Raw genomic sequence first — 15,446 nt, 5'->3', positions numbered from 1 at the left:
CATAACAAAAGCATTACTATTTTAAAATTGGAAGTTTTACAGTCTGTAAATCAAAGCTGAAGAAAGCCACTGTCCTTCACAGGAGGGAGGGGTTGCGGACTGGCCTTATTGGGTTCCTGATTTGCTGCCTACACCCTTTCCTTCACAAAGTGAAGGCTTTTTTTAATTGTAAAGTGTAATACCCTATATCTACTATGCAGAAGACTTTGAGTAATGAATACTGTATTGGACAAGGCCTCCATCTTACATCAGCAGCCCCTTATGTGTTTGCTGCATGCAGTCTTGGAAAACCTAAGAGAAATATTTTGAAATTTTGAACTTCGATTATTTTGGTTAGTAAAAATAGCAACACCGACTTTGGATGAAAATCAGGAAAGAACTCTGAAGTTCTGCAGTAGTCTGTGTTGAGAGCCAATGTGGTCTAATGGTTGGGGTATTACACTAATACCTGGATTTAAATCCCCATTCAGCCATGAAGTTCACTGGCTGACCTATGCCCAGTCACTTAGTTTCAGCTTAACCTACTGCATTGTGTTGTTGTCAGGATAAAACTGGTAGGAAGAGGAACCACGTATGCCACCTTGAACTCCTGAGAGGAAAAGGTGGGATATAAATGTAATTGGTCAATAAATCAATAAAGCAGAAAATAGCATAGATTGATTTTCCAGGGAAAACAGGAAATGCCCAGAAGTTCACACAGATTTCAAACAGTACCACTTCTTTGAACCCACTTCCTTTAATCTTATCAGTAACAAATATATTCACAAGAACGACTGAATATTGTTCAGTTCATATCTTTTTATAAATAGTCCTGTATTTAACCTTACAAACAGAGAATATTGTTTAGTACTTGCTTATGTGTAGCATCTTAGTTTGAAGCCCACTCATGAGGGGGGGGGGACCTACATTGCACTTTGAATCATTACCTTACAATAGTTTCAAAAGTTACTACCACAAAGATGCAAGGGAACACAAGGGAACAAATATGCTCCTTTGTGTTTATTCTATGACAAAAGAGCACCAGTTTTGAATAATTACTTCATATACAGAAAAGGAGTAAAGTGACATTCTTGTTGCTTCACTGTCATAACTTTGTTTTTGCATATGTATGAGGGGGAAAGGTGGATTTATGATCTCAGCCCCCTGTTTGAAGCCAATAAAAAAGCATGACATAAATCTCAAGTATTGAGAAACAAATTATGGCATAGATGGGGAAAAAATAAAACACAAATTGCTTGAATCTATGAATCATTTGAATGAACCTTTGAAAAATATTAGAAAAGAACACGGGATGGAGAGGTTAGCAGAAGTAACTTCCATTAGGTTTTTCATTTAACCATACAGTGATTTAGTAGAAAACCAAACCATTTTAAAATATTGACTAGAACTAACATTAAATTCTAGACAAAAAGCCATGCTGGTCCTTCTCAAGGTCCTTCTCACTTTGCCGTATGTCCCACTGACATATGTCACATCACTGGCTAACTGTGCTTATTTCCTGGTAATGTATAGCAAACAGAACAGCCTCTATAATAAGTGGAGTTGAATAGACAAAAAACTAGCTATTAAAAGTGGCAATGCAGAGAAAATGCAACGATTCATTTTGTTTTCTATAAATATGGTGTTGTGAAGTCACCATCTTTCAACAAACAATTACCATAGTATGTGGAACATTTTCCAGGCAAAAAGGAGTGGGATTTAAAATAATGGCCACTACTTTACTGATGAGCAGTGCAGGCTGGAGATGCTTCAACTAACCACATAATTGGCTTCTTCATAGAAAGACTAGTATCAACCATTTGGCAAATCCTGGGCCAATTCCCCCCCCCCCAGTCTGTATCCAGACTAGGTAAACTATAACTTGACCTGTTTGTTTCTCATGGCCAAATTAAACACGACAGAGGCAGACATGTTTGTTCATATGTCTTCTTTGTTCACATACAAAATGGGGAGTACGTGGTCTAAGAAGTGTGTGGGTAAGGTGAGCTGAACTATCCACCACCTTACCTGCTCACTGGTTTGCCTCTTTCAGTATTAAAATTTAACCCGCTCTTTCCTTTTTTTTATTATTACACTTTTTATCTCACCTTTCTCCTAGGACCTCTGTGAAGCACACATGGCCACCACTGCTTTTATCCTCACAACAGTACTCTGAAGTAGGTTAGACTGAGAGCAGGTTTGGCTCAAGACATTTTGATACCTGAGGTGAACTACAAAATGGTCCCCCACCACCAGGGAAGAAGGGGTGAGGAAGATTTTACATTGGAAACAAGGGGGTGGGTATCAAATCAACCTTACGTGATGGTTGAAGGTATTAGTGCTAGAATAAATAACTTGAAACTGGTAGATGGATAATAGCTAATGATACTGCAAGTAAAACGGTACCATATTGCAAGCAGTACAATAAATTGCTTGCCATTGTACTCAGGCCACAGAATGTTGAGTACCTCCATCACAATGGTACATGTCAGGCCCTTCAGTGCTAATAATTCCAGTAAGATGTAAACTGTCATTACAGTTTATGGATTGCATTCATGGTCTTCTCCACAAATACAGTAATGGTGGATTAGGGGAGAAAGAGAGAGAAAGAGAGACTCTGTAATATCTCTGAAAATTCAGTTCTTTCTCTAATTACACTTCTAAACTTACCGTATTTTTTGCTCTATAAGACTCACTTTTTCCCTCCTAAAAAGTAAGGGGAAATGTGTGTGCGTCTTATGGAGCAAATGCAGGCTGCACAGCTATTCCAGAAGCCAGAACAGTAAGAGGGATTGCTACTTTCACTGTGCAGTGATCCCTCTTGCTGTTCTGGCTTCTGAGATTCAGAATATTTTTTTTCTTGTTTTCCTCCTCCAAAAACTAGGTGCGTCTTTTGGTCTGGTGCGTCTTATAGAGCGAAAAATACGGGTATATTAAGTCATGTTAGTTCACTTGTCATATGAGCACAGACCAAAATAATACAGTTTTTATGAGTATTTTTAAAGCCTCTGGAAATTTGTAAAATTACAGTGAGTGGCCATGTATGTTCTCTTCTTGGTAAAACTGAGAATGTCATTTCCATGCTGTAAAGTGAGGTGTAGAAAGAAAGGGGGAGAAATAACATTACTTGGGGTCAATTGAATACAGACATTTCTGTGGGAAATAGCTGGAAATGAGAGCATCTTAATTAGGAATGCTACCTGACTTTTGAAAATGGAAAATGAAATTGTGTGCTTATAGATTGCAGATGATCTAGCTCAAGACTTCCCCCCTTACACTAAACTATCACCATTATTGTACATTATGAGCATAATGACAGGCTTTCAGGCAAGTTGTTTAAATATTGACTTGATTTGTATAGGCTTCTGACTGAGATGGGAAACATGCTGGATGGCTTCTTTAGTAGCATGACTAGAATTGTAATTCCAAGGCTGGGTGATGTTCAGAGTGAACAGGTACTCGCTGTAGGAAATTACTGCTATTATCATGTTGAAATGCTCTATCAAAATAGTATGTTTAACTGTTGCTAGTATCTAATATATTTCCTAACAGATGTGATAAAGAAACATAATGGGTTGGATCCAGATAAGGTAGATAAATCAACCTTACAAGGGCTGAAAAACATAACAAAAAGCACCTGAATCATAGGAGCTCCCAAGTCTGCCTTTCTGTGGCTGGGTGGTTTGTTTGGTTTTAATAAACCATTTTGATTAACAGTTCACATTCTGTATGCATATTGGGTGGTCCCTCCCATTAGCAGTGAGGCAGTCACCTCAGGTGGCAGATGCTAAAGGGCAAGCAACTGTGATGAGTTGCTGGAGTACAGAGCTATCAGGCATGGTCCCCATTGCCACTGTTGAAGTAAGGTTCAACATCCAGTCCAGTAGACGTCTGGCACCATCTTGCCTTCCCTCAGGCAACAAAGTGTCTTGGTGACCTAATGCTCTACGCAAGTGTGTGTTTGTGTGTGTGACTCGTATCCAGTATCCTTCATGAAAAGTCAGAATTTATATCTGTGTCTTCCTCAGAGTGACTAGTTTTGTTTAGCAGGTTTATTTTAATAATAATTAGAGATGGGAAGAAGGTTGGTACAGCTAACAGTTCAATGAAAACCCGATTAATCTTGACTTCCCCCCAAATGTGGAAACCGAAACACAGCTATTCTGTGAAATTGCCACTATGATACCCATTGAATCTCTGCCTTTAAAGAAACAAAAAAACTTCTGCACCAAACAACTGCATTTTTTAATCTCAGGTAAAACACAGTGTCTTTAAAGCATTTCTACCCAAGGGAAAGGGGGACGCAGGTGGCGCTGTGGGTTAAAGCCTCAGTGCCTAGGACTTGCCGATCGAAAGGTCGGCGGTTCGAATCCCTGCGGCGGGGTGCGCTCCCGCTGCTCGTTCCCAGCGCCTGCCAACCTAGCAGTTCGAAAGCACCTCCGGGTGCAAGTAGATAAATAGGGACCGCTTACCAGCGGGAAGGTAAACGGCGTTTCCGTGTGCGGCTCTGGCTCGCCAGATGCAGCTTTGTCACGCTGGCCACGTGACCCGGAAGTGTCTCCGGACAGCGCTGGCCCCTGGCCTCTTGAGTGAGATGGGCGCACAACCCCAGAGTCTGGCAAGACTGGCCCGTACGGGCAGGGGTACCTTTACCTTTACCTTTACCCAAGGGAAATAAAATCATACTCCCATGCTTAAAAATTCAACAAGTGTAGGTTCTCTCATCACTGTCTCTGTTGGATTTCTGCCTGTCACAAGGTATTTAGAAGCCTTGCCAGGACAGGGGAAAGCAAAACAAACAAACAAACAAACAAACAAACAAACAAACAAACAAACCCTTGTTAATTTTTGTCTAGCTGTTGTTGATCTTTCATCATCATCATCATCATATTCAGTAATAGTAGTAGAGGACACTTCAGCCTTCTCTAATTAAAGTTTGCATCAGTTCCTATGGATTTTCCTCACTCCTGACAAGCGAGAAAGCCTAGCAAATCATTGAGATTGTAGCTCTTGTACGATTGGGAGAAGCAGGGGAGAGAAGATTCCAAACCAATGATGATGATGATGATGATGATTTATACCCCACCCATCTGGGTGGGTTTCCCCAGCCACTCTCGGCAGATTCCAACAGAATATTAAAATACAATATATTAAACATTAAAAGCTTCCCTAAACAGGGCTGCCTTCAGATGTCTTCTAAAAATCTGGTAGTTGTTTTTCTCTTGTTTAAAAAATACACGAGACAGTGTAGGTCTTTCAAGACCAGTGTTATGTGGTCTCGGCGGCCGCTCCCAGTCACCAGTCTAGCTGCCGCATTCTGGATTAGTTGTAGTTTCCAGGTCACCTTCAAAGGTAGCCCCACATAGAGCACATTGCAGTAGTTCAAGTGAGAGATAACTAGAGCATGCACCACTCTGGTGAGACAGTCTGCGGGCAGGTAGGGTCTCAGCCTGTGTACCAGATAGAGCTGATAAACAGCTGCCCTGGACACAGAATTGACCTGTGCCTCGATGGGCAGCTGTGAGTCCAAAATGACTCCCAGGCTCCACAGCTGGCACAGTTACCCCATTCAGAACCAGGGAGTCCTCCACACCAGCCCGCCCCCTGTCCCCCCAAAACAGTACTTCTGTCTTATCAGGATTCAACCTCAATCTGTTAGCCGCCATCCATCCTCCACCGCCTCCAGACACTCACACAGGACCTTCACCGCCTTCACTGGTTCTGATTTGGAAGAGAGGTAGAGCTGGATATCATCTGCTTACTGATGAACACCCAGTCCAAATCCCTGATGATCTCTCCCAGCGGCTGCATGTAGATGTTGAAAAGCATGGGGGAGAGGACAGAACCCTGAGGCACCCCACAAGTGAGAGCCCTGGGGTCTGAGCACTCATCCCCCACCACCACTTTCTGAACATGGCCCAGGAGGAAGGAGCAGAACCACTGTATAACAGTGCCCCAGGTTCCAGCCCCTCTAGAAGATCCAGAAGGATGTTCTGGTTGATGGTGTCAAAAGCCGCTGAGAGATACAGCAGAACTAGGAAACAGCTCTCAACTTTGTTCCTAGCCCGCCAGAGATCATCGACCAGTGTGACCAAGGCAGTTTCAGTCCCATGATGAGGCCTGAATCCCAACTAGAAGGGATCCAAATGGTCTGCTTCTTCCAGGCGTGCCTGGAGTTGTTCAGCAACCACTGGGAGCCAGTGTGGTGTAGTGGTTAAGAGCGGTAGACTCCTAATCTGGGGAACCGGGTTCGCGTCTCCGCTCCTCCACATGCAGCTGCTGGGTGACCTTGGGCCAGTCACACTTCTGTGAAGTCTCTCAGCCCCACTCACCTCACAGAGTGTTTGTTGTGGGGGAGGAAGGGAAAGGAGAATGTTAGCCGCTTTGAGACTCCTTAAAGGGAGTGAAAGGTGGGATATCAAATCCAAACTCTTCTTCTTCTTCTTCTTCTTCTTCTTCTTCTTCTTCTTCTTCTTCTTCTTCTTCTTCTTCTTCTTCTCCCTCAATCACCTTGCCCAAGAATGGAAGATTTAAGACTGGTCGACAGTTGGCCATATTGGCCGCATCTAAAGATGGTTGTTTAAGAAGCAGATTGTTAACCGCCTCTTTCAGCAGGTCTGGGAAGGCTCCCTCACAGAGTGAAGCATTCACCATCCCGCGAAGCCCATCGCCCAGCCCTTCCCGGCTAGCTTTTATAAGCTAGGGTGGGCAAGGATCAAGGAGACAGGTGGTTGGTTTCACTCGTCCAAGCAGCCTGTCCACATCCTCGGAGGTAACAGATTGGAATTGATCCCACACAACTTGACTGGACAGGACTCTAGCACTCTCCCGCCCCAGCCCTGCTCCCACAGTAGAGTCTACCTCTTCCTGAATCTGATTGACTTTATCTGCAAAAAAACTTTGCAAAATCATTGCAGGAGATCATGTGGCCCATACTGGGCCCCGATGTAGCAGGTGGTTCCGCTAAATTGCAAACCACCTGAAAGAGTCTCCTGCTGCTGTTTTCTGCAGATACAATAGAGGCGGTGAAGAAAGTCTTCTTTGCCGTTGCTACCGCCACTTGGTAGGCTCGACATTGAGCTCTAACCCATGTCCGGTCAGCTTCAAAGTGAGTTATCCGCCACGGGCGCTCTAGCCGTCCCAGTGATTGTTTCATTGCCCTCAGATCCGTGGAAAACCAAGGGGCTGTCCAGGCTCCATGCAATCGGAGAGGGTGCAGTTACACTAAATTATTTACTCTAGAAATAAAAGGGCAGGTGGAACATGTAAGACAGATAAATATCATTGTTTGTTTTGGAACATCATATATTTTCTTGTGCATTCATAAGTGAAGTACAGCAACATGAAATTGCAGAAGAGTTTTCCATCAGCTACCACTGAATAAATAAGTCACAGCCCTTCCTTATATTATTTATTTGTATTTATATGTTATATGTACCTGTGATGGGACGATGAGCTGCTTGTGCGTAAAATGCAAGTCCCTCAGAGTTTGATCAGGTTTTCAAACCTCTGCCTGTGACGGAGCCCCTCCAGCATGGCTGCGTCAATCACTAGTAGAATCCGAAAGTGGCTGCTTTCGGAATCTTTTCCAACATAAAAGCTCTTTAACGGAAACACGTCGTCTGGCCTCTCGGCGTGACAGTTTCCGGCGAGGTGTGGGTGTCCCTATAGGAGGTCCTGAGACCTCCCCACTGTTTTCGCTGGAAGTGTCTCTGAGCCATCCCTCCGACTCACTTTCCCTTGGAGTTCTTGCTCGCCCTCTACTGGTTCCCTCTTCCGCTGCTACTCCTCTCTCAACCTCAGTGAGCCTTTGCGCCCCCGGCGCTTTAGATGGCAGTTCCCTGACATCCACCTCCCCTCCAGGGCCCCCTTCACCCCCTCCCGTCTCCTCCCCTACTGGCGGTGAGGAGGTAAAACCCCTGAAAGAACCTCCCTCATCTTCCGACGTCGCGAACACTTCCCTCCACTTGTTGCTGTTCCTACTCTCTCGGTAATCTTCGTCATCGGAGTCCACTCCCTCTTCCAACTCCGACTCCGCGAACCCTTCCATTTCCTCTTCCTCATCGGTGGTGCCGAAATACTCCCTCCTAAACCTTGCTATCGGCTGAGGTTTCCTCGGGAACCTTTGGTGGAACGTTTCTGTTAAAACCTCGTCATTGACTTCCTCTGCACTTACCCAGGTGTTTTCTGACTCCGGTTCCCCTTCCCACGCCACCAAATACTCCACCTGATTTCCCTTCCACCTGGAATCGAGGATTTCCGCTACATGGTTGCGGCGTTCCCTCTCTTCCAAGGCTGGTCCCCTGACGTACTCCCCTTCACGTCCCCCCCTGTATGGTGACAGTAACGACCTGTGGAACACTGGGTGCAATTTCATGTGGTTGGGTAATCGGAGTTTGAAAGCTACCGGGTTGACCTGCTGAATGACCTCAAAGGGTCCCAATCTTCTGGGCCTCAATTTCTTACAACCCCCTTTGAACGGCAACCCTTGGGTTGACAACCACACTTGATCCCCCACCCTTATGGTTTCACCTTCCCTTCTGTTCTTGTCTGCCTGCTTCTTATATTGTGCCTTAGCCCTTTCTAAGTTGAGCTGGAGCTGATGATGGATCGCTTCCATCTCTTCTACAAAATGTTCAGCCGCTGGGACGCTCCATCTCTCCCCTCCTTCCCCTGGAAATGCCCTGGGGTGACACCCGTAATTAGCCAAAAAGGGACTCATCCCTGTGGACACATTCTCCGCATTATTGTAGGCAAATTCTGCCAACGCCAACTTTTCGACCCAATCGTTCTCTCTGTCATTGACATAACACCTCAGATATTGTTGAAGAATGCCATTTGCTCTTTCCGCCTGCCCGTTGGTTTCAGGGTGCCGGGCAGTTGAAAAATTGACTTCCACGTGCAGCAAGCTCATGAGCTTCCTCCAGAACCTGGAAGTAAATTGTTTGCCGCGATCTGAGATCACCCTCAAGGGAGCCCCGTGCAACCTAAAGATGTGTTCTACAAACAACTTCGCTGTTTCTTCCGCTGTGACTGCATGTGAGCATGCTACAAAGTGGCACATCTTAGTTAACAGGTCTACTACTACCATGATGGCTGTTTTCCCCTTGGACTTTGGCAGATCCGTCATAAAATCTATTGATATCGCTTCCCAAGGCCGTTCTGGTGTGGGTAATGGTTCTAATAACCCTGCCGGCGCCCTTCTTTCCCCTTTGGCTCGCTGACATTGGTCACACCCTCTTACATACTCCCTTACATCTTCCCTCACCTTAGGCCACCAAAATTCCCTGGTAACCAACCACATGGTCTTGTGTTGTCCAAAATGTCCCGCCGTGGGGCTATCATGCAACTGCTTGAGTACTCTCCCCCTCAATTCACCTTCGGGTATATACAGTGCCCCTTTGTAATACAATGCCCCATTTCTTTCCTCAAAACCTCCGGGACTCTCGCCCTCCCCCCTGAGACCTCTGAGCTTATCCTGGGCATATTCATCATTTTCCGTTTCCTCTACCAGTTCTCGTTGCCCCACCAGCGCCGCCCCACACACCCAGCGGTCCTCAGGGATGACATGTCTCTCTTCGATCACCCCCTCCCCTTCCCAATACTCTGGTTTGCGTGAGAGCGCGTCCGCCCTGACGTTTTCTGGGCCTGGCACATAACAAATTTCAAAGTTGAATTTGGAGAATTCCTGTGCCCATCTCACTTGTCGTTGGTTGAGCACTCGAGCTGTTCTCCAATACTCTAAATTCTTGTGGTCGGTGCACACTTGCACCTTGTGTTGTGCCCCAATTAATAAATGTCTCCACCTCCGGAATGCTTCGTGAATGGCAAGTAGTTCCCTGTCATACACCGTGTAATTCCTCTCGGATTTATTCAGCTTCCGCGAGAAGAAGGCACACGGTCTCCACTCCGACGCACTCCTCCCCGGTTGAAGAAGGACCGCCCCTACCGCCCGGTCGGACGCATCGGTTTCCACTCTCATGGGTTTTCGTAAATCCACATGCAGAAGTTGTTCTTCCGAGGCGAAAGCCCTTTTCAGTTCTTCAAAGGCTCGATCCGCCTCTACCGTCCAAACAAATTTCTTCTTGCTGCTGAGGCAGTCGGTGATGGGCGCCGTCAAGTGGGCAAAGTTCTTGATGAACTTCCGATAAAAGTTCCCAAACCCCAAGAATCTTTGCACGTCCTTCTTGGTCTTCGGTGTCTTCCATTCCAGTACCGCTTGGACCTTGCCTGGATCCATGGCCAATCCCTTGTCTGACAAGCGGTACCCCAGGAATTCCACCTCCTTGGTATGAAACTGGCACTTCTCCAGTTTCACCCACAGCTGGTTGGCTTGCAGCCTGCCCAACACTTCTCGAACGTCCCTCACATGCTGTTCCTCATCTTCCGAATACACCAACACGTCGTCTAAAAAGGCCACACAATTCTTGTAGAGCAAAGGTCCCAGAACGTGGTTTATAAAAGCTTGAAAACACGCGGAGCCCCCTTGTAGACCGAAGGGCATAACGAGGTATTCAAAGGCTCCCAAAGGGGTAAACATGGTGGTCTTCCATTCATCTCCCTTCCTTATGCGTATCAGATTGTACGCCCCCCGCAGGTCCAGCTTTGTAAAAATCTTTCCCTTCCTTACTCTGGTCAAAATGTCATCAATTCGGGGCATAGGGAAAGCCAGGGGCTCCGACACTGCATTGAGGGCCCTAAAGTCACACACCAGTCTCGGTTTGTCTGTGTTCTTTTTGTCCACAAAAAACACTGGGCTGCCCCCCACCGCTCGGGACTCTCTGATGAAACCTCGCTTCAGGTTTTTGTCAATGAACTCCCTCAGCTCCTGCATCTCCCTGTCTGACATGGCGTACAGCTTGCCTACTGGGAGTTGGGCCCCAGGGAGTAGGTTGATTTGACAGTCAAAGGGTCTATGCGGTGGCAGTTTGTCTGCTTCCCTTTCGCTGAATACGTTGCTCAGATCTGCGTATTGCGGGGGCACCTTCCCTTTGTCCATTACTTCCATCCCGGCTAGGGTGACTCTGTCTCCTCCCGAAACCTTCCCCTCCTTGCAGTGTTCTAGGCAATGCGCTGACCCAAAGGAGACCACCCTCTGATGCCAGCCCACTAGCGGATCGTGTAGCGCCAGCCAGCTCATCCCCAAAATGATGGGCGCTCCTCCCAGGATGGCCACATTAAACGCTATCTGTTCGGTGTGCCTTGCCACCCTCATTATCATCGGGACAGTCTGTTGGCTAACTTCTCCCCCCAACAGCTCTCTGCCGTCAATCGTAGTCACCTGCAAGGGGTTACTTAAAGGGATGGTCTGTATCTGATGCTCAGCTGCAAACTCCTTACTCATGAAATTACAGGAGCTGCCTGAATCCAAAAGCGCCTTGATCTTTAGTGGGTGTCCGTTTGGCAGTTCTAGTAACACCTCTATCACTAAAGCGGGTCTGGGAGGTTCCGGCGTGGGCACTTTCACTGCTCTTTGGCCTGGCTGCTGTGCCCCGACGGTGGCAGCCAGGCGTTGGCTTTTACTTGCTCCTTGCCTTCCTCTTCCTTTCCCCCAACAGCTCCTGCCATCCCTTGCCATTCCTTTCTTTGTGGGCAGACTCTGGCAAAGTGCCCTGGCTGTTGGCAGAGATAACATCTCTTGGCGCTCTTTCCCTCCTTCTTCCGCCCTTCACTGGGATTTGAAACTGCGCGCGCCCGCGCTGTTCCAACTTCCATCGGCTCTGCCGGCGGGAAAGGTGGCTCTGGAATGTCTGGAATGCGGAACTCCCTCCAACGGTCTCCTTTCCCTTCCCGCTTTTCCAAAGCCCTCGCCTCCTGGCGCGCTCCTATGGACAACGCAGATTTGGTTAACTGATCCATAGACTCCGCCCTGGGCCCCCGGGAAAGCTCATCTTTGACGGTTGAAGAAAGCCCCTCTTCGAAAAGCATTTGGATGGGCTCCGCCGATAGGTCCCACCCCAATTTATGAATCAGCATAGTAAATTCAGTCCAGTACTCACGGACAGATCTGCTTCCTTGCTGGCAAGCCATTAACTGCCTTCGCACCACCCCCTGCTCAATATCGCTGGAAAACATCAGGTCCATGGCACGAAAAAACTTCCTCGTGTCCTTTAGGATCTCATTATTCACTGCCATCAGGGGTCTAACCCAATCTTTCGCCCCGGATTCGAGATGGCCAATCACAAAAGCCACTCGCGATTCCTCGTCGGGGAAGTCATCAAACTGCAAGTTTAGAGCGTATTGCATCTCTGTTCTAAAGGCATGATAGTTCCTGGGATCCCCCCCGAATTTCTGCACCAATCCTGGTACCTTTCTGGCGAGCGGGGTGGTTTTCTCCTTTCCCTTTTCTGCATCCTGAGCCCTCCTCTCCTCAAGCCTCGCCGTTTGCAGCGCCAACTGGATCTCCAACGCCCTGTACCTTTCTTCCAGGCTTGGACCCCCTCCAGCTGCTCCTGCTCCTCCGGTTCCGGCTGGGTTGCTCATGATGCTTCTCCCTGCACAAGCTGGCTTTCGGTGACTTTCGGATTGCTGTGATGGGACGATGAGCTGCTTGTGCGTAAAATGCAAGTCCCTCAGAGTTTGATCAGGTTTTCAAACCTCTGCCTGTGACAGAGCCCCTCCAGCATGGCTGCGTCAATCACTAGTAGAATCCAAAAGTGGCTGCTTTCGGAATCTTTTCCAACATAAAAGCTCTTTAACGGAAACACGTCGTCTGGCCTCTCGGCGTGACAGTTTCCGGCGAGGTGTGGGTGTCCCTATAGGAGGTCCTGAGACCTCCCCACTGTTTTCGCTGGAAGTGTCTCTGAGCCATCCCTCCGACTCACTTTCCCTTGGAGTTCTTGCTCGCCCTCTACTGGTTCCCTCTTCCGCTGCTACTCCTCTCTCAACCTCAGTGAGCCTTTGCGCCCCCGGCGCTTTAGATGGCAGTTCCCTGACAGTACTATTAATATAATTAATTTTTTTCTCATTTTTGGATCTGTATTCCACTTTCTTCTCCAAAGAGCACAAAGCAACACACAGTGGTATTTCTGGATGCAAACGGGATCCGTTCCAGAGCCCCGTTCACATCCAGAGCAGATCGCAACCCGCATCTGTGCGTGCCGCGATTTGCCACTTCTGCGATGTCATTTTGAGTGTCTGTGCATGTGCAAGCAGCAAAACCCAGAAGTAACCAATTCCGTTACTTCTGGGTCGCCACGGAAGGCAACCTGAAAACACTCAACCTGAAGCGACTTTACCTCTGGTCCATGGGGTCACGAAGAGTCGGACACGACTAAATGACTAAACAACAACAACAACATGACTGTACAATGTTCTCTCTTGCCCCATTGTATCCTCACAACAATCCTATGAAGTACATTAAACTGAAAATGAGCAACAAGCCCAAGGTCAACTAGCCCAATGAGCTTTAGAACTGAGCCTCTAAAATAGCCATAGTGGTGTTTTTTTCTGGGTTCCCCCTACCCCACAGACTGCCTGGAATGTGTGTGTGTGTGTGTGTGTGTGTGTGTGTATATATATATATGCTTTCGTAGATTTTCACGGGTACAGGAATGCAGGTTTTGGTGTCCTCGGGTGTCTTCCCGTGTAAAAGTTGGGGTGTCTAGGCGACGTTTCGACGAGGTCTCACTCGTCATCTTCAGGCTGGTGCTTTCGGCTTCTTGTTACTGGAACAGAGCAGGATCTCAGTGTTTGAGTTCCTATAAATACTGTTGAGGGGGTGTGGTGTATAGCCTCCAATGTTCTGGGCAGAGAGGAAGTTCCCAGGCTAGTGTGCCTTTTCTTCTTTTGTTCCTTAATTACTTGAAGAGTTTTTCTGAGAAGATGGCTGTACTGCACTTAGTTGTGCTCTGGCTTGGCTTCGTGTATAGGGGCGAGCTGTGGTTTTGTGGCCTGTGTCAGCCAGATCTGTGTAGGGATTGCAGGGGGGTGCAGCATCCGGAGGTGCCACCATGGTTTGGCTACTGGATGGTGTCTGTAATTTATCTGTGGAGAGGGTCTGGGTTTGGGTCTGGTGTGGTTGATTGGTGATAGCGTTCTGTGTGCCTCTGGATCTGGTGTCAGTTTTTGTGGGGAGGGCTAATTTCCAGATGTCTGGCAAGCGGGATGTGTCGTCACGCTTGTTCATGTTGTGAGGGTGTTTCTCTATCTCGATGCTGCACCCCCCTGCAATCCCTACACAGATCTGGCTGACACAGGCCACAAAACCACAGCTCGCCCCTATACACGAAGCCAAGCCAGAGCACAACTAAGTGCAGTACAGCCATCTTCTCAGAAAAACTCTTCACAAAGTTCAAGAGGTCAAGACACAAAGACTTTAGCAACTAATCCACACCTAATGACCCACCTAAGTGGTACTCAGGATATCACTCAAGAAATCACTCAAGATATCCCTCAAGTAATTAAGGAACAAAAGAAGAAAAGGCACACTAGCCTGGGAACTTCCTCTCTGCCCAGAACATTGGAGGCTATACACCACACCCCCTCAACAGTATTTATAGGAACTCAAACACTGAGATCCTGCTCTGTTCCAGTAACAAGAAGCCGAAAGCACCAGCCTGAAGATGACGAGTGAGACCTCGTCGAAACGTCGCCTAGACACCCCAACTTTTACACAGGAAGACACCCGAGGACACCAAAACCTACATATATATATATATATATATATATGGTTACTTATCATCCATTTATTGGAATCGAGCATGCAAGGTTGTCTCTTATTTGAATTCGCTAATCACTGTGAGTCATTTAATCTAAAAAATGATGCCCTCTCTATACCAGAATTAATTTGCCATACCTTTCTTCTGTATGAACTTAATTGCTATTTTTAAATAAATAATGGATGTAACTGATGGCTTTTAATTATAATTTTTTTCATTCCATAAAATATAATTTATGTGAAAGAAGCTTGACATGTCGATGGTGACAGGTTTCTGAATGCCCCCTTTACCTCTGTTTAGTGAGCCTTATTAGCTTCTGTAATTGATCCATTCTTCATACTTTAGAACTGAAATTATTTTCAAAGACATATGAAAAATGTCATCATTAGGAAGTGATTGAATTCTCTGAGTAAAACTCACATGCATAACGATTACCTGGGTAATTGTATTGACATTTTAAAGTAGAAAATTGAACTCTTATTGAGTAAGTTCAGTGGAACTTTTCACTTTTCTCTCAAACTGAATTTTAAGTTGCTTTATTTTGTTCTGCACATGCTTTTCATCAACCAAGTTTGAACTGCTTAACTCCTTGTGCGCTAATGCTGTCATATTGTTCTAGCTTCTTATTGTTGTAATTTATGCTAATTATTGATACTTATGCTGTGGACTAATTCCCACACTATTCTAGAAAATAACTATTGTATCTAAGCATACGTTGAAGTGCTGGCTGGAAATCTCACATATGGACAAAGCTCAATTTCATTGCACAATTCTGGAAAAAAAACCCAGTCATGTTCATCCATTTTT

General features: G+C 46.5%; 1 protein-coding gene across 4 annotated transcripts in view; it reads left to right on the top strand.

Annotated features, from left to right (window-relative positions):
• Window positions 1-15,446, top strand: part of FSTL5 (follistatin like 5) — a 323,965-nt gene that overhangs the window by 168,210 nt on the left and 140,309 nt on the right. The window lies entirely within an intron of this gene.

The sequence above is a fragment of the Podarcis melisellensis genome, assembly GCF_964234715.1.
Source record: "Podarcis melisellensis genome assembly, chromosome: 9".
NCBI classification, from domain to species: Eukaryota; Metazoa; Chordata; class Lepidosauria; order Squamata; family Lacertidae; genus Podarcis; species Podarcis melisellensis.
The sequence above is the reverse complement of the archived record's forward strand: the minus strand, read 5'-3'. Positions and strand labels throughout refer to the sequence as shown.